General features: G+C 39.3%; 1 protein-coding gene across 6 annotated transcripts in view; it reads right to left on the minus strand.

Moving 5' to 3' along the window:
• The window catches only part of RUNX1T1 (RUNX1 partner transcriptional co-repressor 1), a 116673-nt gene that overhangs the window by 65850 nt on the left and 32851 nt on the right, over positions 1-17972 (minus strand). The window contains exon 1 of one of the 6 annotated variants that reach the window (XM_086741007.1): positions 4104-4223. The exons of the other annotated variants lie outside the window; for them this stretch is intronic. The gene's annotated coding sequence lies outside the window, so the exon portion shown is untranslated. Of the gene's footprint in view, positions 1-4103; positions 4224-17972 lie in introns of those variants that run through there. 6 annotated transcript variants of the gene reach the window in all.

A 17972-nucleotide genomic window follows, 5' to 3' on the forward strand; every position in this document is an offset into this window, starting at 1 on the left:
AAGAAAAAAATATAGGGCGGCTCCCATACATCTTTATAAACATCCTTCTGGCACCACATACATATTAAGAAAGCTAAATCCCAATGGCAGAGAGAATTCAAAAGCATAGAGATAGTGACTGCACTGGGATCTCCTGTGAGGACATGTTTCTTTATGGTCCTCACTTGGAACAGAAGATGTAACACATCAGTGACTGTCTGGTAGGCTTTAAACTTCTTGGGATATGAAGAAATAAAGAACTGCTGAATTGCAACAACTATCCAAGGCAAATTCTGGAATTATGAAAGAAAGATTTAGAAAGGGGGAAACAGGAGTACCTGGATGAAATGCTAAACAGTTAACAAGAATAATCATCCCCCAATGAGTTCCTATCCATTATCTTTTTCATAATTATTACAACAGAGCAAGTAGCTTCAGTAACTGTGCATACAAATGACCTATTAGAAACTTAACAGGTCATTTCCAAAGGTGATTATGAGCTCTGACTTAGAGAGCTACTCTGTTTTGCACATAATTCTGTTCAATGCCAACAATCTGCACAAAATTAAGATAAAATGTGTTTCCACAAGACTAAGTGGAAATAAACTTTCAGAAACTAAACCCACCGCTTCAGAAGGTATGAGGTGGTGAACACCGATGAATCAAATGCAGTTATCCTCATAACTAAAATGTTAAAAAATTTGCTTTTGCCTGTGCTCTGATGCCGGGAGAATGGAAAGAAGAGGAGGCAGTAATTATATGTTAGAGCTCTTACAGTGCCACATGCTATAATTAAATGATGATGAGTGTAACAGCAAAAAGTCTAAGGTTAGATAGAAGGGATAAAAAGCATAGTACGTTATCACAGCGGACATCTGCTATAGATCAACAGTATGGACAGCAGAAACGTGTGAGTAGACAAAGACACCTCAAACAAGGCTTTAAAAGAGTTCTTGTAATAAGAGGATACTTTTCATCACAATGGTCCTAATTAGTCTTATTTCTTAATGGGCAGCTGTTTGTGCTTTCGCTATAAGCGAACACACAATACATTTTGTATTAGAAAATATCAGAAAATTATTCGAAACCACCACTTAAGCAGAGCAATAAAGGACAGGAGCGTAGATGTGCAGCTTCCTCAGTTGCTGAGGTTGTTAAGAAACAGTAGGAGACACAGAAACAGATTCTGGCACTCCCATTGTGAATGGCTTGGGCACATTGTAAAGAAATTAACTGAGTAAAACCAGAATCAGTTCACTTAAAATGTGCAGGGAGAAAAGGTAAGAGTAAGCATACCAACCTATGTTAACCAGAGAAAACAAAAGAAATACCACTTTTCCTTCATATCAAATAGATGAATGAGAAAACAAAACTTTTATAATCTTTGCTCTTAATTGAAATGAACAAAGACTGTGGCAACTTACAAATATCTACAATATTGGCACAGCTTGAGTTTAAATCAGACTCAACGGCTAAGAAAGAAATGGGTGAGGGGGGACCCAAACTTGGACCAAAAAACCCTGATTCTGGAAAAATGTATGTGATTCTTTTTACAAGAAGGAGTGAAACAGAAAGTGGGACTCTGATACTGATTGTTCTTCCCTCATTTTCTCTTCTAGCACAAAAAGAAAAAAAGAAGTTGTGAAACAATTGCACCAAGGTACTATTACACCATTCAGTCAGGCCTGAGATCTCAGAAGTCTCCTAACATACCTTCCTTTCCTCCAGCAGCCCCAAACCCTGACAAGAATGGGGACAAGAAACTGCATGGTCTTCTTGGTTCTGCAGGGAGCCAGTAGCCTTCTCATTTATTACTCCCCCACTTCTTCTGTTTCTTTTTCTTATTGTTTAAAACAATCTGTCTTTCTCTTTTTTTTTTTTTTTAACCGTCTTAAATGTAGACTTTGAACACATGCTCCACATCATATTATGTCATACTGGGACAGCTCCTCGAAACACTGAACTTCACTTGTGATTATTTATCTAAAAGCTTTGTTTTCTTTTTAACTGTGTGTATTTTGTTGGACTGTATCTACTGATAGCTAAACTCCCAAGCCTTCAACCTGCCATCTCAAAGAAGCTGATGCAGAAGAGTCCAAGTAGAGTTTACTGTTGGTCTGTAATGAGAGTAAAACGATAAATCTCTGTACTGAAAGCCAGCTGCTTCATTCTTAACTCTGATCCCCCTCCACTTTTCTTTTGCATTCTAGCTAGCATACAGCTGTAAGAAATGTGGCTCTTCTCACAAGCCGTGCAGATGTTAACAGTTCTGTAGGACATCAAGAAACATTTCAAGAATCTTGTAAGTGCTGACTAAACTTGCTTGAATTACCCACACTACCTCCTCCACATTCCTATTCAGTAACATTAGCCTTCCTGAATGTATTAAGAAAAAAAAATTAGCATTTAAGCCAAGACATTAATATCTAGGTCTAAATGCACTATCAATAAACAAGGAATGTTCTTAAGCCATCAGACAACAGATACACGGATAGTGAACCAAAAGAAGTCAATTTAATCTTTGTCAAGATGACTAATGCATTTTTCATTTTGTTTCTATGCAAGAGTGGCTAAATGACTGTCTGAAAATATGTATTTATTAAAGTCACGGCTGGATGTATTTGAAAGAAACGATCAGTTCTATAGCAAGATCTTTTCTTTTCTAGTAATCAAGTGGATTAATATTAAATCAGAGTGAAGGAGTTCAAATTGCTACCTAGTACATTTTTATTAAAGTTATATTAGCATGACAGTCATACGCATTAAAGATTAAGCTAAAGCCTCAAACCACAGTCAGTTCTGGGCAGGAGCAAGAGTCCAGCTGTGCAGGCAGCAGACTAGATACCAAATGCATTCATTAACCTGGTCTGTACTACAGAAACTGTTTTCATATTCTTCCCTCTTCAAGCAGCAAGCTTTGTCTCCTCTTTCAGGGTAGGACTTTCAAAACATGCGAAGTGGTTTAGTAGCACAGTCACCAACAAAGGCAAATGTGACTAGTACTCATGTATTACTCCCATCGCTTGAAAATCCCACATCAAATACCCTGCCCTGTATGTAAACTTCACACTTTCAAAACCTGCAGGAAGGAGGGCTGCAGAGCGATTCTCAGCACTGAGCCACAAAAGGATCGCTATCTTTGACAAGTTCAGAAAGAAAACGTGCAGTCAAGAGTTTCTTTGGTGCAGTTTTGAGATTGTCTCCGGCTGAGTGTCAATCTCAGCAGCATTTCAAAGAGGACAGGGTAGGGAGAAATAAAATGAACATATCAGTACATTTCCTGCAAGGGATCGATAAAAATACCTCACTCTTACAAAGACTTACATACCTGCTCAACTTCAGATACTTATCCTATTATGGTCGCACACTTGAAGTTAAAATCAAGTCTTTGAAGATGCAGTGCCCAAATAATTTACCATGAAATGCGGAATTCAGGGTATTGTTTGTTCTCAATTTAGCAGTACAGGAAACCTGAATACAAAGCAGAACTGCAACATGCTATTTTTTAAATGCTTCATGACACTGCTTTTAGAGTAATTTTGTCAAAATGTCATAAAAAGAACATTTACGCATTTTGAGATAAGCAAAAAAGGTAATAGACTACAGAAGTTAATGTAATATTAACAGGAGCTATGTAATTAGCTAGTCCAAACCTCAACCTGCCTTTCAGCTTCCACAAAAAACATAAGCTGGGAGGAGAGAGCAGGAAGAAAAGAACCAAAAACAAAGCAGAAAAATAAAAAGAGAGGAGAAAGAAAACCCACAAGAGCCAGAGTCCCTCACTGCTGTTATTCCTCTGTGAGCGGAAACGCTCAGTTCAGTCATGGCTTAGGAGGCATAAACATCATTGAAATTCAAAGGCAGCTCCAAGAAAGAGGACGCCTCAATTGGTATGCAAGCGGTGTTTTCTCGCCCTGAATACATTATGAACTTGCAGCATGCTAATATGCCACGCTATCATAAGCACCAGATGGAACAGTAGGCAGTATATGTCCCATCAAACCTCAGGAAGATGTATTAATGTTCCTGCTCTTTTTTTTTCCCCCCTCTCCTTCCCCTCCCCCTTCCCTACTCCAGCCCTTCAGCTGTATCCCTAGACTGGCACATTTCTTAGCATCAGTCACCTGCTCCTGAAGCACAGTTCTCCAGGGTTGCCTCATCTTCACCAGGTGGTGCCAAGCATCTTTTCAATCTTTTTTATCGCTGAAGGTAAAGGCCACGAGACGTGTCAGGCTGTGCTTACTGAAGGGTACCGAGTACAAAAGATAACATCATGAGATAAATGATAGATTAAGAAAGACTTTGGGTTTAAAACTAGCACAATTGTTTTAAATTATGTATAAGTAGTGCGGCACAAATTTCCCCCTCAGTACTACTGGCGAATGAAGAACTCGGGGGCAGTGGCGAAGGGTAAGATTTTCTGTGTAACCAAATAAAACAGAGGAAACTAGATTAAAGATCTTTGAACTTAATTCCTTTTTTCACCACAGTGGAAACCTTTTCAGAGAAGAGATACACAATTCAACAGCCACTTACAGGGTAGGGGGCAGCATTTAATTTTATATCAGAGCATGAAAATGGCACACAGGCAAAATAGTTTACAGAATTTTGATTTTTTTTTTTTAATTAGAGATATGACATTCTTTGGCTTTTATGATTAAAGAATTGCTTGGACCTGTACGTATGATTCTAAAGAAGTACAGTATTTTAATACTGCTTTGCATCATTAACGAGTTCAGTCCCAAACAGGTTTTTATATGACTAAAGAGAAATGAAATCTAGCACTCTGTATGAAAGCATGTGCATACGCATATGAAACTAAACCACAGATTTTTCTGGTATCACCTGAATTTCTCCTATCTATTCATAGAAATATGACTCCTATTGAAATATATAATTTGTAAGAAAATTATTTTATTTCTTTCTCTCTTACTGGGCCCTTCAAAAGATAAAATGAAGTCCTAAAGACTGAAAATAAAAGAGTTTGTGCATTCGTACCACAAGTAAGAAAGACCTGAGACAGCTGAAGAAAAGAAAATCAGCTTTTCTCATTCAAATTTTAATGTGTAAGTGTTTTTAAACACGTTTGTTTTTCAGGGGAAAAAAAAAATCACAGCAGTAAATATTTTGCTAATTTCTGATACTGTAGAAACCACCTGCTGATTTACAAACAGCTCTCACTCTGCATGTAAATCCATTATTTTCCTAACAACATTAGCCTTCTCATAAATACAGTCTAATTCTGCAAAATGCTGAGTATTCACAACTCACACAAACTTTTCTGGGAATTAACATTTCCCAAAACCTCACAAGAGCTAGTTACGTGAATTTTCTCTTGCATGTACAGAAGGATATTTCAAGCATAAAAGGTCTGGTTGATGAGGATTTCCCCCCACCCATATAATCCTAACTAAAATAAAAAATCATTACGTTTTTCATTCAAACAAAACAGTTTTACTGTTATTCACAAATAACAACCATTATTCTAGTATCTATTAAAGTCCACATAGACTCTAATGCAAGGATGTCTTAAGGACTGAGTCAGAAATCAGACCAATTTTTTTCCTTTTTCTCTTCCTACTGAATACTGGGGATCATGGGTTTTTTTCCTTAATATATAGGCTTTAAGGGCAATTTGCTGGATTATGATTCGCATTGTGCAAATAAGTCTATTTAAGTCCATTATCCTGCATTATAAAGTAATTTCTGACACCTAAACAGCACTCAATTTAATTACAACATACTGAAACAGCACAGTTGACTCCCAAAGGAACCTGTTTGGATCAGAAAATGATGATATATGCTAGCTGCTGATCATCTTTTACCATCAGATTTGCAATCAACTGTTTTAAAAAAACAGTATCAGAACACCTGCAACATCATATTATTTTTTAGCAAAAAGCTCTCCAAAACCTAGCAATTGCATGCAATAATGTGTGCACATCCCAGACTTGTAAGCAGACTTATTTAAAAAGCAGCAGCTTTACTGTAATGACCAAAGGAAACAAAAAAAAAGGCTTTGATTTTGATTTAGCAAGCATCAATTTCTGCAGCAGAATCCCCATTGGGTAATTCATCAAGGCATCTATTCTATATCTAGTGTGGCAAGACAGCAAAAACACTTACAACCTCCAAAAAGAAAAACACTTGTGACAAAACTATTAAGCGTTCCTCGTGATTAAGCAATAGACACTCATTCTTTCAAGACTGTCTTGAACCAATGCCCCAGACAAAACCGTGCAATCATATTTGCTGGTGTCAGGATGAAATCAAGGCATCATGATTTTCTGTATTCCTTCAAGAAAAAAAAAAAGCAAGTTATTCAGCAGCATCCACAAAGCTCCTTCTGAAAGAATACAAAACTTAACTAAGGAGAGAGTATATCAATTCTCTTGTGGCTCTACACAGGCACACTGGTCAATACCTGAAATGTAGGTTGTATTTTTATCTTTGGAGCTTTTATAGACTTTCAAGAGTGGTTTGAAGCAAAAGGTTTAAAGCAGCATAAACTAAAGAATTCTGTTTCTACTGGTCTCTGAAAATTAAGTACCATCACTTTCCTTCTTCAAAATGAAAGGAATTGGAGATTACTACTCTATCAATTGGCATGTCAGAGAAAGAAGCATGGCTGGTCAGCTGTCCCGAGAAGCAACCATGCAAGTCCAACCTTTACTCCACCACAACCTGGTTCTGTCTATGGGGAGGAGTCTGAAGAGGGCAAAGAAAGACTGCAACACGAGCTCTCCCTCAGACAGCAGAGAACTTGCTATTCACTCTCTGAAGACTCTGCTTTCCTACCAAGCTCTCAATGAAAGTTTCACGCAAAGATTCATCCCCTGCATAGCGGTCTTGCTTATTAAATATAGAAAACCCAAATACAGATTTGCTTCTCCAACCACAGAGAATAATGTAAAGAGAGATGTTAGTAAATTAACAACAAAACAAGAACAGTGTTCTTCAAAATACTTTAAAAATTTAAAAAGAGAGGCAACAAATAGTATTCCCAGAGAGGCCATCTTGCTTCTCCTCCATTTGCAAGGGGAAAATAAAGTGCTTACATTGACTATCAGGAATTCAGGAAACTAAAACATAAACTCATTACTGCACAGATCCCCTTTAAAAATTGCAAAGGACCATGCCTTTTTTTCTAAAGAGGCAATGCAGTCTAATACTGATCTCAGTGTAAAATAATCAAATATTGATTTTAATAAAGTAACTTTAATTACTTCCAAGATCTAATATGAATTAGATTGACAGCAGCTCTCTCTTTCAGAAGCCTACAGCAAGCGGATCCTGCAGCGCTGTGGAAGGATGAACTTACCCAAGGTGGACCACCTGACGAGAAACTGAATTTTATCACTGCTTTCCCTCTACCAGTAGAGAAATGAAAACTGAAAACACTAAGACCAAAGACATGGTAAACTCTGTTGCAAACCAATTTCCAAGAAGAAAACTGATGACTTTCAAAGCTATTCAATGATAGTGCCGTCTGACCTCCCTGGACACCTAATTATACCCTTTTTTTTACACACATAACCAAAGCTCCTTTAAAGAGCATCTTTCAGCTTTCTTTACCATATTAGTAACTGTCAAAGTTCTTATGGTTCACTCAGCATTTTTTGGTGTGTACTTTCAAAACTGATACAAGAACTGATTCTTTCTCAAAAACAAGGTTATTGCAACTCTGTTTTTTAAAGATTATTTTGTACATTATAGTGTTTATGCTTTAAAAAAAGTAAAAAAATAACATACCTTCTACGGTTCCAAGCAAAGACAGTAGCTAAAAGAAACAGAAATACTGTCCACAGAAAATGACCTCTTCTAAACTTCAGTTAGCAAACTTTCTCCTAACAGGAATACAAATCAGTGCGTGCAAAGTTAGCAGATATAATTACACAATCAACAATTATGTGGTGAAATGGACTGGAAAAATAAAATTAAAACAATAAATGTTAATTTGTATTTGCTAACCGCAAATAATGTGGCTGTTGCTCTGCAAGGTGCAAAATCTTAAACAAAGGATTCTCTTAAAAATTCAAGGAATGATATGGGGAAGTCACATATAGGAAAGTCTATGGAGATGGCATTCATTTGGATTATAAAACAGCTACAATGAAAATTCAAGGCTGTGTACACATGCTTGCTGCCCTGGCTTAAAAGGGCTACCACCAAAATATATTTGCAATGTACAGTTTAGAAGCAAGAATCAAATTATCACTGTATTTTCATATGATCTGAGTGCACATATTTTCCAAACTGTAATCTTGCGGCAGGAAGACCATTTGAGTCATGTGTGTTTGCATGACTCACAGAACACATACTAAGGAGAGATCTGAAAGAAGGAAGGGGAAAGGCCCTGTATCACTAAACCGGGAGATTACTCCTTCAGCAGGATGTGGTTTCAAAACAGGAGCAGAATAAGACAGTGAACCCAGCATGGCTAGAAGAATCAGAGAGGAAGGGAGGATTACAAGAGTCCGCACCCAAGACGCACAGAAGGGCTCTCAAGGCTTGGAGAAATGGACTATAAGCACATTCAGAAATTTCCAATAAAGCATTAGAACGGAAAGAGTACAAAGTTAAATTTTAGAGATGCTTTCTGAATGACTTACAGAAGACAGAAATAGTGCATTAACCCCCAGAAAAGATGTATCAATAAGCTGGAAGGAGCGATGGGACTTTGAAAAGTAAAAATAGTCCTGCTTCTTGAATCATCATTTCAAACCTTGCTGGAAAGCAGTTAAGAATATGCAAATCCCACTTCCTCAAATCTCAATTCATTACAGGGAACCCCTTTTTTTTTAACCAACAATGATACAGGCCTGACCCTACATCAGATCTACACAAACTTGCAGTATGCTTGAAGGATTACCAAAATACATTTTTCTTCCTTATTTGTTAGCCTCTCCTCCAAGAGGTGATCAATACCGATTCCTTTTGCTCTTCTATTTCTGCTCTTCTTTTGGTCTTTGTTAGCTCGGTATTGTCAATACAAAAAAATGCTGCAGAACTTGTTACAGCCTGCTTCTAAAGGGATATCCATAATGAATGAGAACTGTATGAGTGGTACTCTTAATAATTGTGTCCACTGCTGACGATATTTCCTTTTGAACTTCAGAAAGATTTCCTGCCACCTTTGACTTACACTTTGTACCAGTTTACAAGCACGGTTACATTGCAGGCACTATTGCAGAACATATGTCTACGTTAATACTGAAATAGCTGGTTGGATATTTTAAATAAATTCAGATGTGTGGGTCCTACCCGGTAGTTATTCCTCCTGAAATTTTCACAAGATTGCCAGGTCAGAAAAGCTAGAAAATGAAGTTGTTTTATTTTTAAGAAGTCAAAATAAATGCACAAGTCATTATGCAATATAATGGAAAAGCTCACGTAAGGCTGTGGCTTTATGCGTAGGAATTTGGGCAGGAGATTTTTTAGAAGCTGGATTGGTTCCGTGTCTCTTTGGACACTACAGCCCTAAACCAGCTGCAAGAACATTACTACCAGGTGGTGTGCTGCAGCACAGGGACAAAACCAAGAGGTCTGTGAATCTCCAGTTGAAGCGGCTCCTCTGAAATCCCAAGGTCTCCAGCAACTTATTGTCTCAAGTTCTGCAATTAATACTCACAAGGAGGCTATAACTGGCAGTAAAGAAGAGAATACTAGTAGGAAAAAAAATAATAAATTTTTTAAAAAACACCCAATAGCACAGAGAAATAAGTTCAGCTCCATAAACTACCATGGGAAGGAGGTGCAGCCCTTTCAGCCAGCACTGAGTCTGAAAATTCTGCTCCTCTACCAGCACACAAAGGCAGAGTTAATTCTGCAAGTTACAGATCAAGTAATGGTTCCAGATCAGATTCAATGAATAATTAACTTTATGTTCCCAGAAGCTCAACGCTGCTTAAATTTCCCCCTGAAACAGAACACAAAAGCCAGTGCTATGGACTGCACTGCTCTCCCATACAGGTCACAGGTGTCAAGTACCTTGGACTGGGTATCCAAAACAGCTAATAGACCCAGTAGGAACAAAGAATTGTCAGACAGGCTGAAGGGACAGACCTCAGGAGATCAACTAGTGCAAGCCCTTCTGCCTCCAAGCATGTGCAGTTAGATTAGGTTGCCAGTGGTTTGCCCAACAGGGCTTTTTTAATGTCTCAAATAATGGAAATACCACAACTCCTCTGGGCAACCTCTTTCAGTGTCTGACCATCTTTATGGTGAAGAATTTCTTCCCAATACCTACTTGGGATTTATCATGGTCCATTACTCGCACCCTATCATTGTGTTGCCTCTCATCCTATCATTGTGCACCTTAGAGAAGATTTTGGCTCCATCCATCTTCTCCACACCCTGCCATCAGGTAGCTATAGACAGCTCATGCAGAAAAGATGATATCAAGTTAGTTATATTTAACTGGCAACTGCCTACAGCTCACCAACATGGAAATACTGGAGATTGGATGGTTTACTCCCTCCTTTCAAGAGCCTGGAGACATGGGATCCACAGCACTACTCCCTCCTCCAGAAAAGATGTCCATATCCTCACCTTCAGAAGATTGGCAAGTAGAACTGGTTTGTGTAAGACAGCTAGGCGAGGCAGAAGAGGTGAGCTTTGATTTTATTCAAGTCTTCCGAACGGAAGCCTCACTCTGGAAGTTAAAGACATTAATTCAAATTCTTCTTCTGCTTGCTTGAGCTCAGTCTATAATATATTCCCTCAGTGAAGCTGAAAGCTACTACCCAGCAGCAGCTTATTCCAGATGGGAGTAATCTCCATTGCTCTTGTCCTGCCCAAGAACTGAGCAGGAAACAGTTCAGGAGGGACCAAGCCTCGAGATCAAGGGCAGCAAGGTTGAAGCTGCTCCTGCGCTGGTCTTGCTCTTTGTCTGGTGACTCTTGTGTACACGTAGAAGAGGCAGAAATAACAGATATACATTGCAAAATGCAACGCAGTGCAGAGACAGCTGAGCTCCTGGAGAGTTGAGCCAGTGAATACAGATAGCACGGTACAGCACAGCAAGGGCTTCACCAGCTTCACAGACAAGCTGCGTGAATGTGGAATTAGCATAGTGGGATATTGAATGAAACCAGCCTTGCCAAGGGGGCCGATATGGCCAGACTGCATCTGCGTATGAGTAAAAATCCAAGCGCCGCTATGCCCTGTGGATTTCCCAGTTTAATCTCTACTTGCCTCAGTATCGCTGGTTCTGTGCTCCGCCTTACACCACACGCATTTCTGGCAACAAAAAGTAAGCCTGCACTTGTGAAGAGACCAGTGTTTCTAAATATAAACTAGGCATCCTCCAAGATTACCTGCCAGCTCCAACCATGCAAACAACTGGGATTAAAAAATGTCCCAGTTCCAAAAAGACACAGGTGTGAACTCTGCACTGGCCTGCTTAACCCTGTCGATCTTGAGACAGATCTTAGCATGCACAGATATGGCTCAACATGCTTAGGAAACTTTAAAGCTGTAACAGTGATGCATCTGGAACGAGGAGAGTGTTGAGGGCAATTCAAAGGTGTGCAATTCTGGGTTTGGAAACCAGCTACGGCTTCAAGTGCAGAAGTCGTCTTGTGTACTTAGCTTTCATCTGTGACCTGGTACCGAGAGATCAGGCTTCAAATAATTTTTGTTAAGAGTTATCCTTGATGTACATGCTTGGATGAAAAAAAGATGCAGTAAACAAACCCAAAAATGGGTACAGGTATAGGTACAGGTCCCGAAAAGGACCACATGCTATGCCCTCTTCTGCTCTTACAGGTATGAACTTCTCTGTTTAGACTTTTCACATCGCCATATCACATCATTTTAGAATTTGTTTTACCCAAAATTGGTATTCAAGTCTTTTTTTAAGTTGCATATACACAGATCACATTGATTTGCAAGCTACGATGATCATGCCTTAACTGGCAATTATGCATTAGTGTGGAATCCAAAATCTTCAAGCCAAGATGTGATTGGTGCTAAACACCCTATGCACACCAAGGAAGGACCAGTCCTGGGAAACTGATTCATTTGTTCCTCTCCAGCTAAGGGTCTGAGTTGAAAAGCACAAAATCTCACAGGGACAGAGTGTTTGGGACCCTGCTTAAAAATATATCTTAACAGCTATTTCTGCAGCATGATCTGCATCCCATGATGTGTTAATTACTTTCCATGCACACGTAGCAAGACACTGTTCTCAGCCCCATGGGCTGGAAATAAGAGCAATAATGTCATGCAGACTTTGGAATTTATTACTACCATAAAAGAGGAAGAAACTTTTAATACTCTGAAAAGCAAGTCATTACACGTCGTCTCCCAAACCCTACAACATGTATCTGAAGAACCCAGCGACCCACGGTCCTCTTAGGAAAAGAGCTTTTCACTCCTATCCAAATCCTGAAGCAGATAAAGTCATTATGTAGGATGATTGGAATAATGATGCAAGGTTAACACTTGGACTTAAGTATTTCCAGACACATTTTCCCGGGTTGGCACGAAACTTGTACTGTAAGGCACAGAATTGTCCTAATATAACAGCATAGCAACTGCAACCTAAAACAGAACAAGTCGGTTAATGGACTGTTAGGAGACTTTTGCTGTATAACAGCATTTAGATGCATGTATTTAAAAAACAGGTGGATAATCCAAATGTTCAGTTACTAGGACACTAACAGTTATGTCCATGGCAATTTTGTTTCTGTTCTTTAAACAAATCATCACTTGCAAGCACTAATGTTAAAACCAGAAAGCCAGTCTAGTACACAGTGGCTATAAATGCCAAATCAATTTTCAGCAGATAATAAAGTCCATGTTTTACAATCAGCAATGCACTGTTTTACTACCCAAAATGTAAGCTAATAATATATAGCTCTGCTAAATGGAAAATGCAGATATGCTGTTAAGAAATGGGCTGGCTGTGAGATGATGGATCATTTCTGCTGGGACCTTCTTAAAGCTATGTGCAAATGTTTTGAAAATATCACATGATGTGGCCATGTGTTAAAAATTACAGCCAGTTAAGTTCTCTGCTAAGAAAAATATGTGGGCAATTTATGAAATGCACTCCAGGATGGAGATGTCTTAAGTAAAACCAGATTTTGAAAACAAATCCATTTTTTTTGAAACATGAACGTAGGAAAAAAAAAAAAAAAGTTGCAGCCACATCTGGAGAGCAGAAGTAAAGAAAGGGTGGTCTGACCTAATACCAGGCCATCTTCTGAAAGAGCAGCATTATTTCTGGGCTACAATGACTGTGATCACTGATTGTCCTTTTAAGGAAACCATGCTGAATACTGCCATGGGCAATAATAAAGCATTTTGTAGGCCAACATCTGTTCTTTGAAAGTACTATAAAATGACTGATAGATTTGTAATGTTTCATAAATAAAGTCCGGAATAAACAGTTCTTAAAAAAAAAAATAAAAATCCCACACATTCACAATAATCGGACAAACCGGTGTACGGTATTAAGATTTGAACACTGTTCCCCCAGCATCAATTATTTAGAGATAAGCACTTCCTAGAGTTCACTACACAGAATGACAAAATGGTTAACTCGGTTACTGCAAGCTGCATGTTAACGGGATTATCTTTCTCCACACTTTTCCCAGAGTTGCAGTAGCGCCTGAGCGGAGAGCTGGGTCGCTTTTACAGCGTTTCATTAGCAAGCCTCGCCACTGTCGCTTTGCCCTGATGGGGAAGCGAGGAGGTGAGCGGCCAGTCACAGTTATAACAGTATGAGCAGTTTGTCTGTGAAGGGCAAATTTATTCTGTGTAAAAGTGTTATCGCTACACATAAAGCAGAACCCGTCTTTATTACTTCCTCTTCTTTCCCCAAAAGAAGGACTTCAGATGTCAGAATCACTGAAGGGATGCTTCTGAAATCAAGACTTCACACGTACACAAAAGGCACTGACATAGTATCAGATTACATAAAAATACACATCCTTTTAATCTCCTGTACATAATGTGCTTACTTTTAAAATGCAAAATCTGCCCCAGATGGCTAATAATGCCCATTTGAAAAAACCCAACACCACAATATTAAAGGGCTAAAATATGCTGTGAACAGATTGAGAGGCAGTTCATCCTAGAGGAGAGTAAAAAAGTGCAGATGGGTGTCAAAAATAGCCAAGTGTCAGATCTGTTCAAGTATCTCCATTCTGGCACATGCTCCCAGTCACAGCTGTTAGTGTATTCTCTGTATCCAAGTGCAAGGTTTTCTAACACTCCGAGCTGACATTAAAATACACTTCTTGCCTGCTACTGCTTTAAGAAAATGCTGGAAATTAAAGATTTATTTAATGGTAAAGCTTAACGAGTATTGATAAGGGTATACATACTTGAGTGAAGCGCATGCCATTTTGATTAAAGATGCATGAAATTTTAACCAGTAGGTAGATTAAGTAATTTAAATGCCAAAGGCTTAATAGGTTTTCAAAAACCTCCACTCTAGGCATTCCAACAGTGTTTGCCAATACCCTCAAATAATGCACAGAAGAATCAAAACTGATAAGATTTGTGTCGTTTTAGTACATTTAAATATCTTAATGAAACACAGAGACAGTAAACCGTGCGAGGAAATGAGTTTCATACAATATAAAGGAAACGTCAGAGGATTCAAATTATGTAGAATGCGCAGTTTTCCAAATTAATGAATTACCATGATATTTCTAATGAAGACCACATTCCCAGGAATGTAACACATGCAAATCAAATTTGACGTTTAAAGGGTTAAATTGACCTTTCATAGTCCTCAGTTGTTATCTATGCAAATTAATTTGCCCATATTTCAACCATATAAATCCTCTTAGCCTTGCGCTTTGAGCAAACAGAGCCCACTTTCTTGTCACAACCAGAGGATCAGCAAACATACCAGCAGTAGGGTACGACCGTGTCTAAAAATCCTAAAAGGAAAACATTCTTCCAACAACTGGCAATACCTACATGCAACTGTGGTTGCAGCAAGCTGGCAGATACTGTTTCAAAACACCATCTGCGAGGTGTACAGACTCTCTATGATCAAGGATAGCCTCTTCTGCCTGTCCTACCCAAATAATCCACAAGAACCAGCCAGCTGTAGGATCTCTAGTCCTGTCTTTTTTTTATCCAGAGACACAGGCTGCTATATAATCAGGCACATGTCTTTCTTCAGCCCTTAGACCAAAAGGAAAAAAAAAAAAACACCCAAACAAAACACACCAAATTCAATCTGCTCAGTCGTGGTCAAGCGTCTCACAAAACCTGTCAGACAAATCACCCTGCATGGAAGCACCGTTTTCACTGGCAATAACACTTATCAATTAGACAAGCGACCGTAAGATCCAAGGATAATATTTTCCTGAGGAAACCAGCCTATTAAAATTTCCAGCTCCACAGCAATTCCTCTAATTCAGCAGATTTTTTTAGTGTTTTATTTCAAATCAACATATATCTGTGATCTGCATGGTGACAGTTAAGGACTACGATTTAGGACAACGCTGAAATAATTTGCTTTATAAATCTCCTTCACTTCTCTAACATAAACAGCTTTTCACAGATCTAATTTCAGCTGATGGGTGAACACTGTGAATGATCTCTACCGATCAAATGTTTGCAGATTCAAGGTACAGCTGACAGTCATGAAAGCCAGCCCGAAGCTGCATTTCTCTTCGTTAAAAACGATCCCCCGTGCAGAGACCCGCACCCACAAAGCCGGTGACTTTCTGCTATTTCTATCCCTTTTCATTGAAACATCCAGTCCTGCTGTAAGTATAATCTCTGGCAGTTCCCTCACACAAATTCCCCTCCCCCAAACATATACACAACAGAATTAGCATCCACGATCGCTCCGAACCCGTATCAGCTTGCAAATCACCCCCTATATTAAAAGGGAAAAAAAAGAGAGAGAGAGAGAAGGAAAAAAAAAATACTATCAAAAAACAATTAGCGTTTCCTCATTTAAAACCGAAAGAGCTGCAATAATTTCAACTCACCAGGCATCCTTGGATAAAATATACCACACCGTAAATGGCTCTCTCCTAAAAGCAAGCTTATTTAGGGCTCAGTGCCTCCTGTTCTGGAATGAACAGAGAGAAGCGAGGAGGGCCATCAGAACTGGCTGTGGCAGCGTAGCTGGAGGCAGGATGCTGGGCGCGTGCGTTTGCCAGGCAAAGACAGATGGAGAGCTGACACTCTGTATTGCACTTGGAGCAGAAATGTGAATGATGACAGGAGCACATGTGGCCTTGAACCCAGCCCTGTCTCTTCAGGCAGAACAATGACAGGGATGTGTGTGCAAATTATCACAACCCTGGCTCCCCTCAGCTGACTCCTTTTACTCTACCTTTCACACCAAGTTCCAGATGACCAAAGAATAGAAAGTAAAATGCGGAGTGATAAGCCAAACACTGAATTATTCATTTTTTTCTTTAAAAGTTAACCCTTTCTTCTGCTGACAGCAATTAAAGGAAAAAGCGCTGCTTCGAATCAGCTCTCCTCCAAAAGTGGAAACAAATTCATTCTTTATTTTAACAGCCACAATTTCGCACTCCATAGGACTACGTTTGTTTATTTAGCTGGAAATTCAAAACGTGCACGAGGATACACGAGAGGGTCCCCCCTCCTCTTCCTCCCCTCCCTACACTTTTGTCATTATTATGCTGGTTTACTATAGTGAACAGAGTATCAAAATCACTCCCTTTCTCAGATTCTCAGTAGTATGTGTAAAATAGAACACACTTAGAAAGCAGACCACTTTTATTTTACTATAGTGCTTTTAACCCCCTGGGATTCCTGCATTGATACGTTCCAAACATTTGCAGCTTACTCTCCTTTACCTTGCATAGTGATCCATGGGGGATGAAAACAAAATCTTCCCTGTAAAGCTCTTTCAAAAGCTAAACAATCATGTCCTCCCAATTTCTGATTTTGCACACCCCTTAAATGTTTATCCTTCACATGAATAACGTATGCCTGGCTAGGTTCAATGCACTCTTCCCTATTAAGCTTTAATGGACACCATGATACATAAAACTACAAGTCTTTGTTATAGTGCTTTATCTAAAGCTGGCTATTTTCTTCTCAGCAGTCCCTCTTTAGTCCTTTGTAAAATATCTTTGCCTCTTAGGAGAAACATACGCCTGACTCGCATGCCTTCTGTAGCACGTATAGCCTTGCACAAAATTCCAGGCACAAGGAAAAAATATCTTTTTTAACACTCTCCTCCCATTTATCACTTGCAAAAGCTTCTCCCTTTAGTAACAAGTATTTCTCCAACAATTAGCACGTCGGTCCTGCTTTTGACTTTGCCGTGCAGTAGACATGTAAACCCACGCAGCAAGGCAGCGATTCTTGGTCAGATCTTCAGGAGCTGCATTCTTGTCAGTACAAGGCTCATCCTTTTGTACTTATTTATGCACCCCTCCCGATTTTGCATTATGCCATCTTCTGCCTCTACTACGCAGAAACAACCCTGCTTTCAGGCCTTCCTCTTCCTTCCTCTAGCTGCCACAGAGCCTGATAAAGATCTACTTAGGAAAAGGACACACATGCGAAACTAAGCAAAAAATAACAACCCTTCCGATATCTGGACTGAACTCATGAATATGTCTCACTTAAAGCAAATGAGTCACTTAATTCACTGATGTTTCCACGTAAGTTTTTCATGCTAAGCGCCATCCTTAAGCTTCACTTAAATAGGAGCGAGACTCCCAAGACAGGGCTGGCAAATTCAAGACGATGGAAGAAGCAAAGGAGCAGCTCCCCTTGTCCCAGTGAACACCCCAGCCCTACCAATATAACACCTCTGCTACTTGCGGCAGGTCTTTTCTTCATCAGGTATCTACTGTCATGAAGTTCTCTATAATGGACTTTCGAGTGTCGGAGAGCCCAAGAGAAACACCAAAACACAAAAACATTTTCATGACAGACCGCTTTCATGATGGAGGGAAAAGCAGAGGGGGGGAAGGGAGAGAATAACAAGGTCTGCGCCACTGAGGCCTTTAAAGAATTTACCCTTC

This window comes from Chlamydotis macqueenii, chromosome 2, assembly GCF_036417535.1.
Source record: "Chlamydotis macqueenii isolate bChlMac1 chromosome 2, bChlMac1.mat, whole genome shotgun sequence".
NCBI classification, from domain to species: domain Eukaryota; kingdom Metazoa; phylum Chordata; class Aves; order Otidiformes; family Otididae; genus Chlamydotis; species Chlamydotis macqueenii.